The sequence below is a fragment of the Macaca fascicularis genome, chromosome 9 (assembly GCF_037993035.2).
Source record: "Macaca fascicularis isolate 582-1 chromosome 9, T2T-MFA8v1.1".
In the NCBI taxonomy this organism is placed as follows: domain Eukaryota; kingdom Metazoa; phylum Chordata; class Mammalia; order Primates; family Cercopithecidae; genus Macaca; species Macaca fascicularis.
The window spans coordinates 66570221-66577419 of NC_088383.1; positions in this window are offsets into that span (position 1 = coordinate 66570221).

A 7199-nucleotide genomic window follows, 5' to 3' on the forward strand; every position below is an offset into this window, starting at 1 on the left:
ATAAATGAGTCAGGGTTAGTTGAGGAAAGAGTCCAACGCCTACACAAACTAAGCTTAGAAATGAAAAAGCAACAATTCACTACAGCCGCTAACAATTGGTGGAGCTCTTCAATGTTTTCCCTTCTGGCACCCCTTTTGGGCCCCCTAATGTCTTTACTACTTCTATTCACTATAGGCCCCTGTGTGGTAAATAAAATTTTACAATTTGTCAGAGAAAGGTTTGATACCATCCAACTAATGGTCCTCCGTAGCCATCACCAGCCTCTCCTGCACCCAGAAAGTGAGGCTACATTATAAGACTCTGGAAATCCAAGATTGGACATCCAGTTACTTATGGGAGGGGGAAATGAAAGGACACAAAGATAGATGTGTACCCGCCCCCCCGCTACACCCTTTGTTCTGCTCTCTAATCTTTGCACATACCAGAGATTTCATAAGTTCTGTGAGTACCTGTTTTTCTGCACGTACCAGAGATTTTGTTTTGCACATACCAGAGATTTCGTAAGTTCTGTGAGTATCTGTTTTTCTGCACGTACCAGAGATTTTGTAAGTTCTGAGGCAAGGTCACAAGACGTGTTTAAGTAAGATAAACTCTTGCTGCCATAAACCTGCTCTCCCGCCTCAAAGGTTGAACCGAAATATCAGAAATGGCGGGAACCAATCACAGTTAGCCAAATCGCCTTGTTCAAACACTAGCCAATCATATATCTGATTTGTATAATAACTCTATGCCCACTTTTCTTAGACTATGTAACACTGCTCGGAGCTCAGTGGGGGAGCTCTCCTGCCCGTCTCGTTTCGTGAGCGAGTGAGAGTTCCAGGTTCGAACCTGTAATAAAGATCCTTGCTGCTTAGCTTTGACTCTGGACTCTGGTGGTCTTCTTCGGGGAATAAACGGTCTGGGCATAACAGCCCCAGTACTCAGAAGAATAAATAGAATGGGGAACCTCACGAGGACATAGTTTCTCCCCTCAGGATGGCTAGCCACCAAAGAAGGAAAAATACTTTTGCCTGCAGCTAACCAATGGAAATTACTTAAAATCCTTCACCAAACCTTTCACTTAGGCACTGCAAGCACCCATCAGATGGCCAAATTATTATTTACGGGACCAGGCCTTTTCAAAACTATCAAGCAGATAGTCAGGGCCTATAGTGTGCCAAAGAAATAATCCCCTGCACTGCAGGCCATACATTTCAATCCCTGTATCTTTAACCCCCTTGTTAAGTTTGTCTCTTCCAGAATCAAAGCTGTAATACTACAAATTGTTCTTCAAATGAAGCCCAGATGCAGTCCATGACTAAGATCTACCGCAGACCCCTGGACCGGCCTGCTAGCCCGTGCTCCGATGTTCATGACATCGAAGGCACCCCTCCCAAGGAAATCTCAATTGCAGAGCTCCTACTACACCCTAATGCAGCAGGAAGCAGTTTGAGCGGTTGTTGGCCAACCTCTCCAACAGCACTTGGGTTTCCCTGTTGAGAGGGGGGACTGAGAGACAGGACTAGCTGGATTTCCTAGGCTGACTAAGAATCCCTAAGCCTAGCTGAGAAGGTGACCGCATCCACCTTTAAACATGGGGCTTGCAACTTAGCTCACACCTGACCGATCAGAGCGCTCACTAAACTACTAATTAGGCAAAAACAGGTGGTAAAGAAATAGACAATCATCTATTGCCTAAGAGCACAGTGGGAGGGACAAGGATCGGGATATAAATCTAGGCATTCAAGCCGGCAACGGCAACCCCCTTTGGGTCCCCTCCCTTTGTATGGGAGCTCTGTTTTCACTCTATTTCACTCTATTAATCTTGCAACTGCAAAAAAAAAAAAGAAAGAAAAGAAAAGAAAATATGACATAAAGATATGCTTACATCTACACAAAACTGAGAGTGGACTGCTGCTATAATAATACCTGGGTTATATTCCAACAAAAATAATCACAGATTGTTGTTTAGCCCAAGTTTCTAAAAACATTAACTTTTGAAAGTCAGTGTTCACTTTGCTGCTGACACAGTGCACGTCACGTCAGATTTTCAAAGCCAAAAAGAATTTGCATAACAAAGTCTTTTAGGAATCATTATTAAAAATGTGAGAATTGAATTTAATTAAAAATACAACACAGGCCGGGCGCGGTGGCTCACGCCTGTAATCCCAGCATTTTGGAGGCCGAGGCGGGCGGATCACGAGGTCAAGTGATCGAGACCATCCTGGCCAACATGGTGAAACCCCGTCTCTACTAAAAATACAAAAATTAGCTGGGCATGATGGTGTGTACCTGTAGCCCCAGCTACTAGGGAGGCTGAGGCAGGAGAATCACCCGAACCCGGGAGGTGGAAGTTGCAATGAGCTGAGATCGCACCACTGCACTCCAGCCTGGTGACAGAGCAAGACTGTCTCAAACAAAACAAAACAAAACAAAACAAAAAACACGAAGTAACCAATAACAAGAGTTCACCTTCATATTTTAGAGCATTGCACCTAAAGCAATCAGTAGCAACCTTGGAAATCTACCTGGAAAACAATATAAATGTTCTGGAATGTATGGCCATCACCACAAAAGGCACACATACTATTTTACAAGTACTAGATTTACAAGTATTGGGGGAGAAAGTAAATTCAAAATGTAACTAATCCACACACCAAGACTCAGTTTTGTGCAAATAAAACCTCTCTGGAAAGCAGCCTTTGACCTCTGTAGCACTTTTGTCTTCAGCCTCACAGTGGAGGTGAGTACAGCCTGGGCTCCTGGGAGGGCTGCACTGTCCCTGAGGAGCCCCCGTCCGAATTGGAGTAGGAGCTCTGCGCACAGTGGTTAAAGATGTGGATCAAATGCACAAGAAGGATAAAGGCCATCTTGTCATTGACCAGGAATTCATCCCCTCTTGGGCACTCTTGTCACACCTGACAACTATCTGGTTGCAGGTTATCAGTAGTGGGCTCCTACCTAGATTAGGTCCATTGGGGCCAGTAAGAGCTTAGGTTCTGACAGTCCATAGCCATGAGCAAGGATGAAAGTAGAAAATGCAATGAGGAAAATGTATCCAGGTCTTCAAAGGTGAAGTAGGGAAAGAGTGTTTAACTGATCTAAGAAAATGCAGCCAGGTAAATGGAAAAAAATTCCAACAAAGATTCTCAACACATTTCCTCTTTCATAGCCTCAAAAGAAACAATAGATTCTTTCATTGGAGGCATTCATGTGGGGTGATTCTGCCTGATGCAGTGGTTGCTACCCATCACTAGACTTCCAAATCCCTCGCTAAGAATCTGGTGCATTCCAGTCAGAACAAGTATTCTCGTCTCCGTAAAGCGCCCTCTCCTGAGTGTAGTGGAGAGGTTTTATAATGCGAGGGTGAAAACTTTCAAAGTAGAAACCTGTCATTTCTTTATATTTGGACAATCATAAGCACTTTAAGACCCTTTCTGGTTTGGGTAAATCAAAGATCTGCACAAGACACATTTTACAAAACAAAGGACAATACAGTCCTCATTCACATCTTGGTCTTGTCACTCCTAGTGACTCCTGCATTGCAAACATCCCAGCAGGGTGCAGCCCTTTATTCTTTCACCCCGGGGGCTTCCTGGGCTCCCATACTCTGATTGGACGCAGACTCCCTGGAGGCTGCTCCCAAGAGCAGAAGATACGGATGACTCAGAAGTTCCTAAAAAGTCACCAAACCAGATGACATAAAACTCAGATTACATTTCACTTTTGTTTTGTTTTGTTTGAGACAAAGGTCTCACTGTCACCCAGGCTGGAGTGCAGTAGGACGATCTTGGCCCACTGCAATCTCCACCTCCTGGGCCCAAGCGATCCTCCCATCTCAGCCTCTCCACTAGCTGGGACTACAGGCAGCGCCACCAGGTCTGCCGAATTTTTTTTTTTTTTTTAATTTCTGGTAGAGACGGGGTTTCTCTATGATGCCCAGGCTGGTCTCAAACTCCCAGACTCAAGCAATCTGCCCCTCTCGGTCCCCCCAAAATTCTGGGATTACATGGGTGAGCTGTGTAATTTCACGCCGCGTGACACAGCCCAAGGGAAAGGAAGAAACCCCGCGGGTCCAGCGTCTACTCACAAGGCTGGACTGGTGGTTGGGAAACCCCAGCAGGAGAAGCGTTAAGAGCAGTCACCTCACTCGCAAGGCGTCCTCTCAGGGCGTCCTGAGGCGGCCAGGACAGAGGTGGGGCGGCTTAGGGTTGGGGGAGGGAAGGGGAAGGGGATGGGGTGGGATCAAAGCTGGGGAGTGGGAGGGAAGGATGGGGAGGGGAGAGGAGGGGAGAGGAGGGGAGGGAAGGGAAGAAAGGCTGTTTGGCACCTGAAGGAGGAGGAGAAAGGTGTCTGGGAAAGGATCCGGTTCAAACTAAATCCTCAAGCGTTGGTGGGAGGCTCAGCTACAGGTCAGGGGGAAAGTCGATCAGCGGAGCAGCAGGAGGCGCGGGGCAGAAGAGCAGGAGGCTCAGGAGCAGCTGGAGGGAGACCAGGGCTCTGGCTTCCGCCATCCCTTCTCCTGTCTGGGCGCTGCCTAAGCAATCCTGGGGCTTTATATTCCCTCTCCACCAATCCCCTGCCTTGGTACGTGGTGCCTCACAGTGGACATTTCAGGTGTCGGCGTGTTCTTCCAACGCCCCCTTCCCCACCTGAGCCCCACAACCGGCATCCCAAGGACAGGTCCTCTCTGGAATCTTTGCAGACCTTCTGATTTCTGGTCTTCCCCAACCCAGCTTCCTGTCCCTGCTTCTAGGCAGCTCTTTCCTTCCTGAGCTCTCAGGGTTCCTCGTGGTCAATCCTGGCTGCAAAACATGAAAAACGAATGATGGCAGGAAGGCAGGAAGAACCTCATAGACAAGCAGCGTGGGAGGCTCCACAGCCCCCTCTCAGCAATGCATGTACCAAGCAACAAAACACCAGTAGGATGTAGAAGGTCCAAATAGTAAACCATTTCCATCACATCCATGTAGCCATCCATCCCTGTATATTGGGAATGAATGTTGGAGATATATTCATTTACATACATGGTACATTTACAAAAATTAACCCTACTTACTTTGTTCATCAAGCAAATCTCAATCTATTTCAGAGAAATCAAATCACATAGCATGTTTCTGATCATATAATTGTGCTGGAAGTGAATGATAAAAAGCTAACCACAAATTCTCACATGCCTTGGAAATTCAAAGTGTCCTTAAAAGTAAAAGGTGAAGCCAGCTGGACTTCCTGGGTGAGTGGGGACTTGGAGAGCTTCTGTGCCCAGCTAGAGGATTGTAAATGCACCAATCAGTACTCTGTAAAAATGCACCAGTCAGTGCTGTGTGTCTAGCTAAAGGATTATAAATGCACCAATCAGGACTCTGTAAAAATGCACCAATCAGTGCTCTGTGTCTGGCCAGAGGATTGTAAATGCACCAATCAACACTCTGTAAAATGGACCAATCAGCACTCTATAAAATGGACCAATCAGAGCTTTGCAAAATGGACCAATCAGCAGGAAGTGGGCGGGGACAAATAAGGGAATAAAAGCTGGCTAGCCCCCCAGCCAGCAGCTGCAATACCCTTCCACCGTATGGAAGCCTTGTTCTTTTGCTTTTCACAATAAATCTTGCTGCTGCTCACTCTTTGGGTCCACACCACCTTTATGAGTTGTAACTCTCACCACGAAGGTCTGCAGCTTCATTCCTGAAGTCAGTGAGACCAGGAACCCACTGGGTGGAACAAGCAACTCCAGACGCACCACCGTTAAGAGCTGTAACACTCGCTGTGAAAGTGTGCGGCTTCACTCCTGAAGTCAGCAAGACCACGAACCCACCGGAAGGAAGAAACTCCAGACACATCTGAGCATCTGAAGGAACAAACTCCAGACACGCCATCCGAAATTCCCAGTTCTACTTTGTGGCACAAGGTTGTGTGGTCTTAAATCATCCCTAATCTACCTAGGCATTTTAACATCTGAAACGGGGTAATGATGTCACTTATCTATGTCGTCTTACTGTCTGTGAGCGTGGACTTTAATTTTTAAACCCTAATGTGGGGAAGAAAACAAGATGACTCTCATGATTGACCTCCCGGGGATGTCCAAGGAATCTGTGTATTTCAAGAGACAAAGTTCATCAGCTTCCTCTCCTGGGGGATTTGGCCACAACACCCAGAGGGCTTGGCAGCACCAGGAGTGATGGGTGGGGAGTGTCAAGCAGGTGGGCAGGACCCAGGGGCCTGGTGACCAGGAGAGACACCCCGACTGGCCATCAGCTTTCCTGGCCTTGTCCTCAGCTAAACTTCCTAAAGGCCTTCTTCTGCCTAATCACACAGAGTATGACCAAACTCACTCAGGCCTCTGGCAGCCTAAAACCACTGCTCTAAATCCCTTCACCATTTATGATGACACGAAGTTATTGTAAACAGGAAATATTATATCACCATTGTAAATGGAAAGCCAGTGCCTTTACCATAAATAAACAAACACTAAGAAACAAGCAAAACAAAACAAAAACAGGGACAACAAAACAATGGAATTAAATTCTATTTGTGTGCTGTCACCTCCATAAAGAGCCCCGGATTTGAGTTGTCTCAGTTGTAAAAGGAAAGACCAAGTAAGGGGAGTTGAAGTCAGATTAGCCCAAAAGTGAAGGGGAGACCCGTGATGTCCATGAAGTGTTGCGGGGTCACCTTGATTATAGCCCAAGCAGAGAGAGGGAAGGGAAGGAGAAGTGAACGGTTTGGACCTTCAGACAAGGAGAAGCCATTCATGTAGCTCAGGAAACACCTCCTCAAAGCCAAAGTCAACCTCCCTTGCAGGTGGGCCCTTCTTGGTCCCTTGGAGGCTTGACCAGGAGCCCTTGGCAGGACGAGGCACCTTGGTTGTGAGACCAGCTTTGCTGGTGACCAGCTGTGCAACCTTGGGCTGGATTCCTTCTGTACAACTGGAGAGCTAATGGCTGTGTGCAAAGACTGTCAGAAGACAGCAGGAAGTGGTTGAGCAGCTGTGTACCTGAGCATTGTAACCTCCCAGGGGCATCTTTCTTCCCAGAACTGGCACCCTGGCAGGTCCTTGGCCACTAAAGGCAGTGATGATGAAAACCACAGCCCCTCTTGTCACCACTGTGCTAAGCACAGCACTTCGCAGGAGTCATCTCCTGAGATCCTGAAGTACCATCACTGTCCCCTTGCACAGATGGGGATCTAGGTTCAGAGTGGTTGGGGGAGGGGGTGT